Source organism: Vigna umbellata, chromosome 4 (genome assembly GCF_029865625.1).
Source record: "Vigna umbellata cultivar VRB3 chromosome 4, Vumbellata_1.0, whole genome shotgun sequence".
NCBI lineage: Eukaryota > Viridiplantae > Streptophyta > Magnoliopsida > Fabales > Fabaceae > Vigna > Vigna umbellata.
The window spans coordinates 56,131,232-56,147,628 of record NC_142168.1 but is presented as its reverse complement, the minus strand read 5'-3'; the positions used below and the strand labels follow the sequence as shown (position 1 = coordinate 56,147,628).

Below are 16,397 nucleotides of genomic sequence, written 5' to 3'. Positions count from 1 at the left end.
TTGAGGACAAGCAAAGTTTTAAGTTTGGGGTTGTGATAACAGTTGAAAAACTGTTATTTTCATGATTAAAATTGACACTAAAAGCAACCTTTACACTTAGAAACTAGCTTGAAATCATGTTTTTCCTCATGTTTTTAGAAATAAGAGAGTTGGACAGGTTTATGCTTGATTTCAGTGTTTTGTGTAGGTTTTAAGGTGAATTTGGTGAAAGAAGTGAAGAAGGAGAGAGATGAAATCAGAAAAGACAATAAAAAGTGCAAAAAGAGAAGCCGAAGTTACCGCTCAGCGGCAGTTTACCGCTGAGCGGCACTCAGGAGCTTGCGGGAGGTCCGCTGAGGGGCAAAATGGCCGCTGAGGGGAGCAAACAAGTCACGCACTCACCGCTGAGCGGCAGTTTACCGCTGAGCGGCACTCTGGAAGTCACGTAAGGTCCGCTGAGGGGCAAATGGCCGCTGAGGGGAGAAATCAAGTCACGTACTCACCGCTGAGCGGTATTTTACCGCTGAGCGGCACTTTAATGGGCTTGGACTTGACTTTTTGTAATTTACGAATGATATATAAGCTTTAGGGTTTCCTAGGGTTAGGCATCTCTGGCTGGAACAAAGCAAACACTCTCTCTTCCACCCCTTCGAAGGAGGATCTTGGATGCTGAGGCTTCCTCTTCACCTTTTTAGGGTTTATTCTTTCATTCTTTCATTGTAATTCATCTAGGTTCACCATGAATATGGTGAACTAAACTCTGTATGTTTGTTGGGGAATCAATGTAATCTTGTGAAACTCTCATATATGGAATCTGTTTTTACATCTTTTAATTAAGACTTATGCTTTCTTTTCATCATTAGTTAGGGTTTTTCCTCTTTGCTTAATGCTTGCATTGTTTAACTCATTCGATGCATGATTATTGGTTTTGTTGATACGGGCACGTACGGGGAAGTCTAGATCCGGGGAATTTCTCCCAATTTTATATTGGTTGTTGTTAAGCTCCTGCACTTATGAACTGATCATTAGGAATGCTAGGAATTGTATGAACTCGTGATTAGGGAGAAGCCTTCTGGAAAGGTACATTAGAGAGTGGCATTAACAATGATGATTTGATTGTTGAATTCCTAAAATATATGAGAGTGGATAAGATGAAATTGACCCCCAACAACATATCCATACATAAATTTCATTGAAAGTGTTTATCTTTTGCTTTTTGCCATTGATCAAAATTCATGCATACATATTTATTTTCTGTCTTGCATTTTAAACCCCAATTAATTTGTTTGTAAGTCTTAGTTAATTAAGAAATCACATAACTAAACTAGGCCGTGAGTCCTTTGGGAAGAACGATACTTGGTCTTACCAAGTTTATTACTTGAACGATTCGGTCATACTTGCCGATTGAAAGACAAGTTTGTGACATCATAAATTGGTGTTCATAAATTTGTCCATCATCCCTCATAACCTAAATTTTATTTTCAAGTTGTGATGGCAAAGATTCAATTTTTGTGACAATGGTATATTGTCACTTTCTCATATATAGTATATTGCTTGGAGAGTTCGTAAATATCATGCAGATTAACGTTGGCCTCTTGGGAGGGATTTGCTTTCTCTGTTTGTGTCTTTTTTAAAAGCAATAAGCTTTGCTTTAAATGAATGATGGAACGAGTTGTTTGTTATTAGTTTGTAGAAAATTACTGATACCCCTTTTGTTTATGTTACACTTCTATCTGATATGCAGCAATCAAAATATATTTAGTTATGTGAGAACATGAAGATCTTCTGGAACTGGAGAATTGTTACTGATTTATAGAACTGCACTTGTAAAAGGATGTCCTCTAAAGGGAGGGAACACTTTTCAGGGTAAAATACAGTAATTACTGTTGATTTAAAATCAACAGTTAAGATTATAATAAAATGTATGCACAAAATTTAAAATTTACCATGAAGTTCTTAGTATTTCAACCATGGCATTTCTCACCAAATTATTTGAACAAGGTATTTTCTGAGAATTCAGTAACATTGGAGCTATAGAAACAACACACGTTTTTTTCCCCTCATTTACTTCTTTTCCTTTTGAGAACTTCTAGGACAGATTATGCTACGCAGTAAGCAATAGCTTGAACAGTGACCATTGGATTCACTCGCAAAGCTATGGGAAAGACACTTGTATCAGCCACATAAAGGCCTTCCATTTCCCATGTTTCTCCTGTCTGATTCATCATTGATTGCTTTGGATTAGAACCCATCCTATAACTCCCCATTTGATGTGCTGAACACAATGGTGTTGAAATGTCTGCCAGTGGCCTTGAACTTTCTTCCTTAACGAACTTCTCAAACTCATGATAGCTCACTTGCTTTACATTTAAGGTCACTTCCTTAATGTCAGACAGGTTTATTATGTGTCATATCAACCATTCCGCAATATTGACAAGCGTGGTTGGGCTGTAGCAATACAAACCAAGCCTAGAGGTCGCATTGACTCAAATGAGGTTGAGGAAGATGTTGCCTACCAACTTGACCAAATGTCACAACCACAAGAAATTATTGAAGTTGAACGTATAACCGCATTGGTCGACCCTGATGGTGATGGAGATGAATTAGGAGCAGCAATACAAGGTGATGAAGAACAAGAAGAAGAAGAAGAAGAAGAAGAAGAAGAAGATGATGATGATGATGATGATGATGATGATGATGAAGAAGAAGAAGAAGAAGAAGATGATGATGATGACGATGATGAAGAAGAAGAAGATGAAGATGAAGATCATGATGACGACGATTGAATGTTGGACATCTATTGTAGCAAATTGAACTATCATTTCAATAGAGTTATCTAAAATACCATCTTAAAAGTTGTATGCAATTATTTTACATTCACTTTAATTTGTATTGATCCTTCCTTATTCATTTCTATTGTTTCGTTTTATTTGTAACCATTTCAATGCACTAATGATAGGACAAGGTTCAGAACGTCCTGATAAAGGAAAGGGGGTAGCAAGGCCTAAAAAGAGGCAACGGCAGGCACCAAAGTATTACTTAGGGTGCTTGCTAAACTACCTACCACTACTGCCCCAGTCCATCATCTGTGGGGCCTCCTCCTACCCCTACAATATAGCCTCCTACCCCTGCAGTAGACCCTACTCCTACCTCTGCAATACACCCTTATCCTACCCCTGCAGTACACCATTCTCCTACCCTTGCAGCACACCCTTCTCCTACCTCTACAGCTGACCCTCTTCCTCCTCTTGTGATTATAACCCCCACTCCTCCCCCTGTGCTTATTACCCCCACTCCTCCCTTGACCCTACTTTTATACCTTACTCATCTTGTATACCGCCTTCTGAGACTGTCACACCATCTGCTGATCCAGATTCAACTGGTGATGGTGAAGGTCTTGACTCGGTCCTCCATGATCGACCATGGATTGAGCCGTATGGTAAAGGGTAAGATTTTAATCCCTTATTTAACCATTTTGATGTTTAAAGATTGCATTAATTCAAATGACTTTTATTATGCAGGTTTATTCCATCCGCAGTTGCTTCCCAGACCACCACACGTTCAATTAAGCAACAATTTTTAAGTCCATGGCCTACTTGGGGAGCAATACCTGATGACAACAAAAAGCCATTCTGGGAGCGTTTTCAGGTGAACAATCCATTAAACTAATTGTCATTATTATTTTAGTATGTTCATTAATCAATGTTTGTTCTGTTTAATGTTACAGATGAAGGTGCAGTGGAAACCTGAACATGAAACACATATACAAAGAAATTTCCACATGAAAGCATCTCATCGGCTGTCAAAGATGTTTAGGGATGCCCGCAATGCAGGAGAGCGCCCTTACTGGTTGGGCGAGCAAATTTGGAACTCTTTACTGGCTTATTGGAATTCAGTAGAGTTTCCCAATAAGTGTGCCAAAGGCCACAGGAATAGAGCTTCTGAAAAGGGTGGCACCCTGCATACTGGTGGGTCGATCACGATTCATGAGCATGTCATTCGTATGGTAAACTTTCATTACTTTTCTGTTTCTTTCATATATAAGTTATGTATTTTCTATTTCATATGTACACTTGTAACTCTAAATTATGTTACAGGCACAAGCTCTAGGACGGGCGGTCCATGTTGATGAGGTCTTTGCGCAGGCTCATGTTCAGAAGGGCACTAATGAATTCGTTGATGAAAGATCTCGAAAGACTCATGTAATCAAATAACACTATTACTATTAGTAATTTTTCATTTATGTTATTCTATCATTCCCTAACATTGCTTTTAATGTTTGAACAGGAAGAATTTTCTGTGAGACTTTCACAAGTTAGATCTGAACATGGGTCAGCTCCTACACCAGATGATGTGAGTAATGCAGAAGACGACATCCATAGGACACAATGCTGGGTCGACATCCTTGGTGGCAAGAAAAAGGGACGAGTGTACGGTGCAGGACAACTTGCTGCAAACTATACAACATCGAGAGGAGGTACTCTGAAGCACCAACCTTCTTCTTCCACCACGACTACTGACGAGGCCGTTGTCCGCCTCACGCAGGCACTAGAGCAACGTGACCAGGAAATCACTACTTTGAGAGTAAAGTTTAGAAACTTTAAGGCCCTGATCATGAGAGTGTTGCCTGAAACTTCACAAGATCAATTCAATATCCCTCCGACCCAACCACGACCCTCCCCGTCACCCGCTGGCCCTCAGCAGCCCACATCAGTCCAACCCTCATCAGTCCAGCCGACATCAATCCAACCCACTGATAACGGTTGAAAAACCGTTATTTTTATGCTTAAATTTGATACCAAAAGCAACCTTTAAGACTTAGAAACTAGCTTGAATTCATATTTTTTCTTTAGTTTTGAGAATAAGAGAGTTGAAAGTGAATTTAATGGTTTTGTGCAAGATTCCCTTGATTTTGTAGGCTAATTGAATGATTTGAAAGAAGAATTGAAATACCGAAAGATTGGAGTGCTGAAAAGTCAACAAGAAACCAGAAAAGTCAACCAGTCAACCAGAAAAGTCAACCAGTCAACCAGAAAAGTCAACCAGTCAACCAGAATGCTGAAAAACCAACCAGAACGCAGAAAAAGTCTGACCGAGTGGCGCTGAGCGGAAAAATACCGCTGAGCGGCACTTTTCGGGTGCCGAAATCACCGCTGAGGGGCAAACCAGCAGCTGGGGGGCAAAATGGATCATGCGCTAGTACCGCTCAGCGGTAAAATACCGCTGAGCGGCATTCTAAGTGGGCTTGGACCGGTTTTCTTTTGTTTTTATGGGCTTGGACTTGTTTTATGTTATTTTTATGCCCTATTTAAGGACTTGCACGTCCTAGGGTTTGTATCTTTGGCAGAAACGAAGCAAACACTCTCTCTACCACCCCTTTGAAGGAGGATCTTGGATGCTGAGGCTTCCGCTTCACCTTTTTAGGGTTTATTCTTTCATTCTTTCATTGTAATTCATTTAGGTTCACCATGAATATGGTGAACTAACCTCTTTATGTTTGTTGGGGAATCAATGTAGTCTTGTGAAACTCTCATATATGGAATCTGTTTTTACATCTTTTAATTAAGACTTATGCTTTCTTTCATCATTAGTTAGGGTTTTTCCTCTTTGTTTAATGCTTGCATGGTTTAACTCATTCGATGCATGATTATTGGTTTTGTCGATACGGGAACGTACGGGGAAGTCTAGATCCGGGGAATTTCTCCCAATTTTATATTGGTTGTCGTTAAGCTCCTGAACTTATGAACTAATCATTAGGAATGCTAGGAATTGTATGAACTCGTGATTAGGGAGAAGCCTTCTGGAAAGGTACATTAGAGAGTGGCATTAACAATGGTGATTTGATCGTTGAATTCCTAAAATATATGAGAGTGGATAAGATGAAATTGAACCCCAACAATATATCCATACATAAATTTCATTGAAAGTGTTTATCTTTTGCTTCTTGCCATTGATCACAATTCATGCATACATGTTTATTTTCTGTTTTGCATTTTAAACCCCAATTAATTCGTTTGTAAGTCTTAGTTAATTAAGAAATCACATAACTAAACTAGGCCGTGAGTCCTTTGGGAAGAACGATACTTGGTCTTACCAAGTTTTATTACTTGAACGATTCGGTCATACTTGCCGATTGAAAACAAGTTTGTGACATCATAATTTGGTGTTCATAAATTTGTCCATCAAGTTTTTGGCGTCGTTGCCGGGGACTCGTGGTTTAACTGGTTAATTTGTGTGATTATTGATTATCTTTGACTTATTTTTTTTTTATTTTATTTTTAAATTTCGAATTTTTTTTATTTTATTTTATTTTTCTGTTTTCTATTTTTCTGTTTTCTGTTTTTATTCTTTTTTTTTTTATTTTATTTTATTTTTATTTGATTTCATTTTATTTGATTTTATTTTATTTTGATTTTATTTTATTTTATTTTATTTTATTTTATTTTCTGTTTTTATTTTTTGGTTATTATTTTTTTTTCTATTTTTTTTTGTTTTTACTTTCATTTTTTTTTGTTTTGTTATATTTTTTTCGTTTTCTGTTTTTAATTTTTTCGTTTTCTGTTTTTATTTATTTTTTTTTTTTTTCTGTTTTCTATTTTCATTTTTCTATTTTATGTTTTTATCTTCTATCTTGCTATCTTTTATCTTCTTATCATTTATTCTTTGTATCTTCTCTATCTTTTTGTGCTAACAAATATTTTCTAGAGTTTTGTGCCTAATGCTTGCAGGATGCAATTCGGACAAGAATTTAACTATATGGGCACTCAATTCTTCAAGGTCAACAAAGGAAAGCAAGATATTTCTTCATTCAGGCAGGGCATGGAAGAATCACTGGGTCATGCATGGGATAGATACAAAAGCTTGCTACGAAAAACACCCACGCATGGATTCGATGAAGTGGAAGTAGTCCTAATCTTCCTTGGAGGTCTTGGTTCACAAACCAAGATGATGCTTGACGCCTCAGTTGGAGGAAATATCAAATGGAAAACTCCAGAGGAAGCTACAGAAATCATTGAAAATATGGCTACAAATGATAATGAACTAAACAGTGAAAGAGGAGCTCCTATTCAACAAAAAGGAGTTCTACAATTACAAACCAATGATGCCTTGCTTGCACAGAACAAGATACTAACTCAACAATTGGAGAATCTCACAAAGATACTTGCACAACTGCCAAAAGAGTTAAAGACTGTTGCACAGGTTCAACCACAGATGTGTGAATTATGTGATGGAGACCATATAAATGGTCAATGCGCCTTTCCAGTGGAAGCTTTAGAGGATGTTAACTTCATGGCCAATCAATTTCCATACTGTCAGGGGAACTTCAATCAAGGGTGGAAACCACACCCAAGTATTGGTCAAGGACAAAGTGGGCAAGCTGGACAATCAGGGCCATTTCACAAACAACAACAGCAACAACCAACCTTATGGCAACAAATGTCTACACTTAATGAAAGATCAACAAGGTTGGAAGAAACTCTTCAGCAATTCATACAGAAAACTGAATCTTCTCAAAAGAGCACTGAAGCTGCTATCAAGAACTTGGAGATTCAAATGGGTCAGATTACTAAGCAGTTGGAAGAAAGGCCTGACAAGAATTATGGGGCTAATACTGAGGTTAACCCCGGGGAAGAGTGTGAAATGCTAGTGAGTGTAAATGTTGAAAAAGTTGAGTTGGAAAAAGAAGAGAGAGAAGAGAGAAAAGAGAGAAAAGAGAGAGAAGAGAAAGAAGAGAAAATTTGTGTGAAGATTGAGAAAGTGAGTAGAAAAAGAAAAGAAAAAAAGAAAGTGAGAGAAAAGAAAAAGAGGACGAGAGAAAAAAAGAAAGAATCATATGAAAAACCTCTTCCTCATACAAAGAAGTATCATAGGAAGGAAAAGAAATTTAAGTGGTTCATGGAAATCTTCAAGAAATTGGAGATTAAAGTTCCTATGATTGAGACACTACAACAGGTTCCTGGTTTGATCAAATTTCTGAAGAAGTTCAGTAGAAAGAAGAAAAAGAAGATGGAACATGAGCTTTATTGGGTCAAGCTAGTGACGTTAAAAGAGCGCTTGCTGGGAGGCAACCCAGTGATTTAAGAATTTTTAATTTTTGGTTTGGTGATGTAATTTTGAACTTTTGGGTATTTTTGTTTTTGTTATAAGTTTGTTACAGGGTTTACATCTACTGATGGATGTTAGGCGGAAGAGTATATACTGAAGGATACTATGTTTGTATACACCTACTGATGGGTGTTGGTAAGAAAGATTTGCATCTACTGAAGGGTGCTGGAGGATTTTGGGTCAGGCTCGTGACGTTAAACAAGCGCTACCTGGGAGGCAACCCAGTTGATTGATTTTATCTGTATTGTTTGTTTTGATTCTGCTTTAGTTGCATGATAGGGTTTGAATGTTTGAGTGATTTGAGAAATTAATTGCAGGGAGCAAGTGAGGGGCATGAGTAGAAGGCACCTAGGGTAAGCTAGGAAGAAGAAAAGCACAGCACGAAAGTGCTGCTGAGCGGTACTATCGTAAAAGGGGCTTAGGTTGCCCCTTAGCGGAACCCGAGCCCATTAGGGTATTTTTATACCCTAAGTCACGCTTTGGCCTTTATTTTTAGATTCTTCTCTGCACACACACTCTTAAACATTTTTCCAAAGGTTCTCTACATTTTTCCTTTCATTCCTCTTTAGAAAATCTCCCTTCCACTCACTTTCTCACTAGTTTTCCATCTAAGTTTGGGTTTGGGAGAGAGCATCATTGATGGGGCTGAGTTTTTCAAAGCACTAAAGTAGGATTTGTTTTATCAATCACTTTTGTTTTTAGAATAGGATTTGATGTACTCAATTGGAAACTTTGTCTGTCATGATGGTTTGCTTAGGATTGTTGTTTGATAAGTAATGCCTGATGATGCTTTGATATTGATTGATGTTGAGAATGTGCACATTATATGCTTATACAGGTGGTTCACAAGCATTGTGAACAAATGCAAGATGTTATAATTGTGATTATGATTCTAAGCAGGATGTTATATGTGGAATGTGAATGAGCTTATATGTGAGGTTTTGAGCTCCAGAGTTGTTATTGTTGAATACTATTACTGTGAAAGCATGAATGACTTTGCCCAGGTTTTCTATGATTGAATTACTTTCTTGTTTGCATCATATGATCAAGGCCATTTGTTGATAACCCTTCTATTAGCCAAATTCATAAATTGAGCCCACTAAAAGAGAACACTATGTGTTATATCCTTTGAACCTCTAGCCTTGAACATGATTTGAAAACCCTTGTTGAAAAGCTTTACCTTGAGTTAAGTAGAAAATATTTTGTGGTATTAACAAATGTTCAAGTTTGGGGTTGTTGGAAAATAGAAAGGGAAATTGAAAGCATTGAGCTAAGAGCTAAGAATTAAGTATGTGAAAAGAAAAAGAAAAAGAGAAAGAAAAGAAAAGAAAAAGCAAAGCTCAATGCAAAAGAAAGTTGGGAATAAATAAGAATGATTGTGTTTATATGTTTCTCTTAACTCAAGGGTTTTGTGATCTAGAAAAACCAATTTTCTTGTTAGCCCAGCCACGTTATAAGCCATAGAAAAGTCCTTGTGATGATGCTTGCTGATAAGTGTTTTTGATTGTGGTTAAATGAAAGGCAAAGTTGATTCATGTGATATTGTAATAGTAGAGTGAATGAGTGAATATCTCCTATACACTTGTGTGTTTGAGTGAAACACTTTATCTAGTGAGGATACATTCCATGAACACATAAGAACATCTTTTCTTAGTTAATTGATCATTCATGAAAATAGCATTTGTTGGATAGTATGTGTTGAGTGATCACTAAAAGCATGTGCACATCTTGATTGAAGTCTTGATGATGAGCTAAATTGAGTATTTACTTGTCTTGAAAGAAGGATTTTTGAATGTGGTGAACCATTATATGGATTGATGGAAGATTGAGTTACATCTTGTTTGCTTGAGGACAAGCAAAGTTTTAAGTTTGGGGTTGTGATAACGGTTGAAAAACCGTTATTTTTATGCTTAAATTTGATACCAAAAGCAACCTTTAAGACTTAGAAACTAGCTTGAATTCATATTTTTTCTTTAGTTTTGAGAATAAGAGAGTTGAAAGTGAATTTAATGGTTTTGTGCAAGATTCCCTTGATTTTGTAGGCTAATTGAATGATTTGAAAGAAGAATTGAAATACCGAAAGATTGGAGTGCTGAAAAGTCAACAAGAAACCAGAAAAGTCAACCAGTCAACCAGAAAAGTCAACCAGTCAACCAGAAAAGTCAACCAGTCAACCAGAATGCTGAAAAACCAACCAGAACGCAGAAAAAGTCTGACCGAGTGGCGCTGAGCGGAAACATACCGCTGAGCGGCACTTTTCGGGTGCCGAAATCACCGCTGAGGGGCAAAACAGCAGCTGGGGGGCAAAATGGATCATGCGCTAGTACCGCTCAGCGGTAAAATACCGCTGAGCGGCATTCTAAGTGGGCTTGGACCGGTTTTCTTTTGTTTTTATGGGCTTGGACTTGTTTTATGTTATTTTTATGCCCTATTTAAGGACTTGCACGTCCTAGGGTTTGTATCTTTGGCAGAAACGAAGCAAACACTCTCTCTACCACCCCTTTGAAGGAGGATCTTGGATGCTGAGGCTTCCGCTTCACCTTTTTAGGGTTTATTCTTTCATTCTTTCATTGTAATTCATTTAGGTTCACCATGAATATGGTGAACTAACCTCTTTATGTTTGTTGGGGAATCAATGTAGTCTTGTGAAACTCTCATATATGGAATCTGCTTTTACATCTTTTAATTAAGACTTATGCTTTCTTTCATCATTAGTTAGGGTTTTTCCTCTTTGTTTAATGCTTGCATGGTTTAACTCATTCGATGCATGATTATTGGTTTTGTCGATACGGGAACGTACGGGGAAGTCTAGATCTGGGGAATTTCTCCCAATTTTATATTGGTTGTCGTTAAGCTCCTGAACTTATGAACTAATCATTAGGAATGCTAGGAATTGTATGAACTCGTGATTAGGGAGAAGCCTTCTGGAAAGGTACATTAGAGAGTGGCATTAACAATGGTGATTTGATCGTTGAATTCCTAAAATATATGAGAGTGGATAAGATGAAATTGAACCCCAACAACATATCCATACATAAATTTCATTGAAAGTGTTTATCTTTTGCTTCTTGCCATTGATCACAATTCATGCATACATGTTTATTTTCTGTTTTGCATTTTAAACCCCAATTAATTCGTTTGTAAGTCTTAGTTAATTAAGAAATCACATAACTAAACTAGGCCGTGAGTCCTTTGGGAAGAACGATACTTGGTCTTACCAAGTTTTATTACTTGAACGATTCGGTCATACTTGCCGATTGAAAACAAGTTTGTGACATCATAATTTGGTGTTCATAAATTTGTCCATCACCCACACCAGTCCAGCCATCTATAGACGAGCAGGATGATGAAGATCATTTTGATGATAACTATGTACATTATTAGTTTTATTTTGTTATTAGTTGTTATAGAAACATTTGGATATTAGAACATTTCGAGTTTAGATCATTTGGATGTTAGATCAATTAGATGATTTGGATGTTAGAACATCATTATGTTACATTGTTTTATGTTTTATTTATAAATACATGTTTTATGGATGATTGGATGATACAGATGTTATATTGTTTTTCTGATCAATCATTGCATTATTGAGATGCACATTATGCAAGTCTGTATGTGATTGGAAAATGTTATGTAGGTCTGTTTGTGTTGTGAACAATTTATACAAGTTTGTTTGGTTTCATAAGAAATACAATTGTGCCTTAGATCTGCCTCGAACTTACCGAAGGCTTATGCCCTTCGGTAATTACCCACGTTAGGTAATTACCGAAGGCTTCTACCCTTCGGTAATTACCGAGGGCTTCCATCCTTCAGTAATTACCGAAGGCTTATGCCCTTCGGTAATTTTCGACGGTTTCGGGCTGTTTTTGAGGGTTTTTGGCCTTCGGTAATGCCCTTCTTTTTTATGTATTTGTGTATTATATGGTCGTATGATCATATGCACGTGATGAATCATATGGTCATCGATTCATCACTTGACTAGCTGAACAACCAAGTTGTCACCAGATTAACACTAACATTAGCTTAAAGCAAAACACGGATATTAACAATTGGGTTGTAATTAAGATGTCGTTAATTCAAAGTCTACCTGAAAACTATAAATATAGGTTTAAGGTAAAAAGGTAGATGATTGCGTTTATTACATATTAATTATTGTAACTACCGAAAGAATACTTATCACTGATTTTGGTATTAAAGTACCTTCTGCAAGTAATCACTTGCTTAACTTAATGAAGATCGAAGATGAGCAGTAAAAAAAGGACAAAACCTTAATGGAAAGACACACATAATACAATTATAGATAACTTTGATTGACCCATAATCGAAATATTTCATGTCTCCATAAATAAATCCTCCAATCACACTATTATTCTTATGTCATTAAGAGAAACAAAATTATTAAAGTATATTCTTTCAATAAGTATATGTTGATATGGATGGCTAAACCACTCATATCTCTTATCATATATAAGGTTATCATTAGTACTTTTTATTTATGTGTTGAAGTGTTATGATTATACTATGGGAATGAATAGATAAAGGCATAGGTGCAAGAGTTGTATCTAAAAGAGAATAGACATCCATTTATACTCTTTCTTTTAAAACAATTATATATATATTGTCATGTTTATGCTGGAAATCCCACATCGACTAGAGATAAGGACAAATTATAATATATAAGTGGGGTGTAAACCTCACCATACAAGCCAGTTTTGTGGGATTGAGTTAGGCTTAAAAACCACTTTCTAATATGGTATCAGAGTCATGGTTGGAGCCTATGCTAACAAGATCTATGTGGGCATTTTGTTCCACCTGATGTCGGGCCACTATTAGACCACCCATTAATTCTACTCTTACACTCGAGATGTCTATACCTCAGCGTGGAGTTCAAACCTCACCATACAAACCAGTTTTGTGGGGTTGAGTTGGGCTAAAAGTCATTTTCTAATATTTTAAGTACTATTATTTTAAATAATTTTTTATTTGTAATCTTATTTGGATTATGCTATATGTTTTTATGTTACAATTATTCTCTAAACCAAAGGTTTTACAAGTACAAAATAATGACATTGTTATAAGGATAAAATATTGTAGTCGAAATTTGTAACACTTTCAAGAGTGGTGTCTGTAATGATTTTTGTAGCTTCATTCTTTTCTTGTTCAAAATTATACTTACATGTCTTTTCATTATGTTTTAATAAGAGAACACATTTCTAGAATTTACGGATAAAATTTGTAATGAAATATCTTTAATAAATATCCACGGTTAAAAAGTATAAATATTTAATTAAATTCACTTTTTTTATGCTTTTTATATTTTTAATTTATATGATAAGACATGTCAATCAAAAGTGAAAAAAATATATAAATGTTAAACAATAATATTTTGACACCAAAATAACCTTTACACTACAAAAATATCCAATTTTACCAGTGTTTTTTTAAGTTACTGAGGGTTTTAACCCCCTTAAATACGTTTCCCGTGATTACAAAAATCATTGGGAAAAACAACATCATAGTTACCGACGATTTTTGAAGCGATTTTGGGGGGTTTTCAAAACTACCGGTACTAACAGAGGGGCTTTCATAAAAATCGTCGATAATTACTAGGGGTTTCAAAAACCGCCGATACTTGCAAGAGTTTTCACAAAACCGCCGGTAATTATTAGGGTTCTCCAAAACCGCCGAAAAATCATTTTTTTTAACCTTTAATCAATTTTCCTGTATTATGATCTCATCCAATCAATTTATAATCAATATACTCTATTAATCAACATATTCAATTAAACAAACAAAATAAAATTCATTTCATACATTAAATTGTGTAATAATATTTAATACATTATTTATACATAAAACTATATATTCAAGCCAAATATTACATTATCCTACATATACTTGAAGTGGTTGGGAAGGTGTTGTGGTATGGTTCTAATAGTGGAAGGTGCAGTGGTATGGTTGGGGGCGAACTCATCTTGATATACTCACTACTGGAAAAGCGCGATTTACAGACGACATTTTACCGAAAGCTTTGAAGCCCTCGGTATTGAGATGATTACCGAAGGCTTGTAAGCGTCGGTAACGTCCTGACTAATTTAAGTCCCAAATTGGGTTTTTCGTTCCCCAATTTGATTTTCTTCAGCTTCGTCGCTTTCGTCCATCTCATCCCTTTCTTCACACACTTCCCTCTCTTTCTTCACCCTCCGTCAGTTTCTCGGTTAGTCACCGGTGGTGGTCCGTCACGGTGGTGAGTGGTGCGTTGATCGCTCTTCGTTCACGGTGCGTGGTGGTTTTGGGAGTCTTGGGCTAGGGTTCGTCGTGGGTTGGTTGCTTCGTTGAGGGTTGGTGGTGTGGAGGTTGAGGGACTTTGTTGGAGGGGCCGTTGTGGGCTTCTGTTGCTGTCGTGCTCGTGAAGCGGTATCTTGGTAGAGGTAAGTTCCATAGAATTTCATTCACACTGTCATGTTCATATTGCTGAAGCCTAGAGTGTTGCTGCCTTCATCTACTTTTCATTCACTTGTTAGTATATGATTGAAGGAACTTGGTTGAGGGACTTGGCTGGAGTGGTTGTTGTGTGGTTGCGTCGTTGTCGTGGTGTACAAAGGTTGCCATCGTCAAGGGCTATCTCGGTTGAGGTAAGTTGTACATTTAAAAATTCATTATGAGTTACAATGTTCTTGAATCTGTTTGATGTTGTTGTGGCAGTAGTGTATGATGTTGTTTGATTGAGAAAGATTAGTTTTTAATTGGAATGAGGGGCAAGGAATTGGCATGGCAGTGAGAAGGTTTAAATAACCTTAACCGTAGTTTAGGGAAAATAAAAGCAAATGAGGTGGTGAAGATTGAGCAACAGTGCGAATTGTTGTAACTGTTGTGTTTGCTTCTAATGCCTGCAAGTGTGTGCTCTAAGTACGCAAAACTTCAACTATGAACCTTTCAACCTCTAACTTCCCCTTGATTTGCTTCCAATCAACGTACACATGCTTAGCTTCTCCCTTGTGATTCTGCACAAGATTTTGTATATCAAAGTACCAACATGTCTCCCAATTGTGATGAACATGATCTCAGAGATGAGGATATCCTTGGTACAAGTATTTCAATGGATTGAAAACAGGAACTTCTCTCTCAACTTTATGCAGAAATCTGCTTCCATGTCTGTAATATGCAGGATTGTACAGTGGAGACTCTTTCTTTGACATCAAATTTGCTCGGAGACACTTCTCTATAACCTTAGCCTCCTCCTTCAACATTTCTCCATCTCTTTAATATTTCTCTGAACTTTGTAACATCGTGTCGACCCATTGGAATTTCCAGGAACAAGGACTTTTTTAGATGTATATGGAATTTTATTGCTCTCAAAGCAGAAATTTTTAGATCTTTTTGAGTCAAAACCTTTCCTTTTTTTCAGCATCAGACAGACACATATATGCCTACAGAAATTATCCAATCAGCGTTTAATTAACTTCTTTACTCAAGAACACTGTGTATCAGAAACTCACCTCAGATATAAGTTTGAAAGCAATTTCAGCCTTTGGATGTTTGTTCTTGTCCGGATGAAGTTGTAGGGCTGAATCAAAAGCATCAGTTCTTGTTATACAGGAGAAAGAAACCATGAAAAAAAGAAGAAAAAAAGGAGTTAAGCCTACCAAGTTTATGGTATTGCTGGCGGATGGTGAGCAACCTTGCATTTTCTTCCACCTATGAGAACCCAATATGGAGAGATTAATTAGCATGATCATATAAAAGAAGAGAGAAAAGTGGTAGTATAATATGTATGAAATACTCACTCCAAGAATGCAATACCAATCTATGAAAGGTGGCTTAGCAGGGTTTGAGAGAAGTGTATGAATACAACCAAGTGAACGTGTGGAAATGGAGAAATCTCCAACACTAACTGGGTTTTGTGATGTGATTCTTGTCCCATTATGCTGTGATCTAAAGTGTAGAGGAAGAAAGGTGTTAGATATAGAGAAAGATGATGTTTGTTTTCAATGTCAGTAATAAGTAACTAACAACGAATGGAGTCATTTGAAATAAAGAGCATGCATTACGAAGTAGATTATTTTGAAGTAGATCAGTTGGTGGGAACAACAAATAGGTAGAAAGAGATGGAGAGATTAACGTTAATCTCTCCAAATGGCACAATTTCACACATCAAGACCTATTTTATTATTTGTTGCGAGTTTCAACCAATAACACATCCTGTATATGAAAATACATTAACACCAATCAAGTAACTGATATTGTTAAATTCTACTTTGATTAAGCATGCAATATGAATAAACGTATTGTTTTATCACCATACTCAT

General features: G+C 36.6%; 1 pseudogene; it reads right to left on the bottom strand.

Moving 5' to 3' along the window:
- Positions 1-15,152: 15,152 nt before the first annotated feature.
- LOC148200645 (uncharacterized) lies at positions 15,153-16,012 on the bottom strand (annotated as a pseudogene).
- Positions 16,013-16,397: the final 385 nt, after the last annotated feature.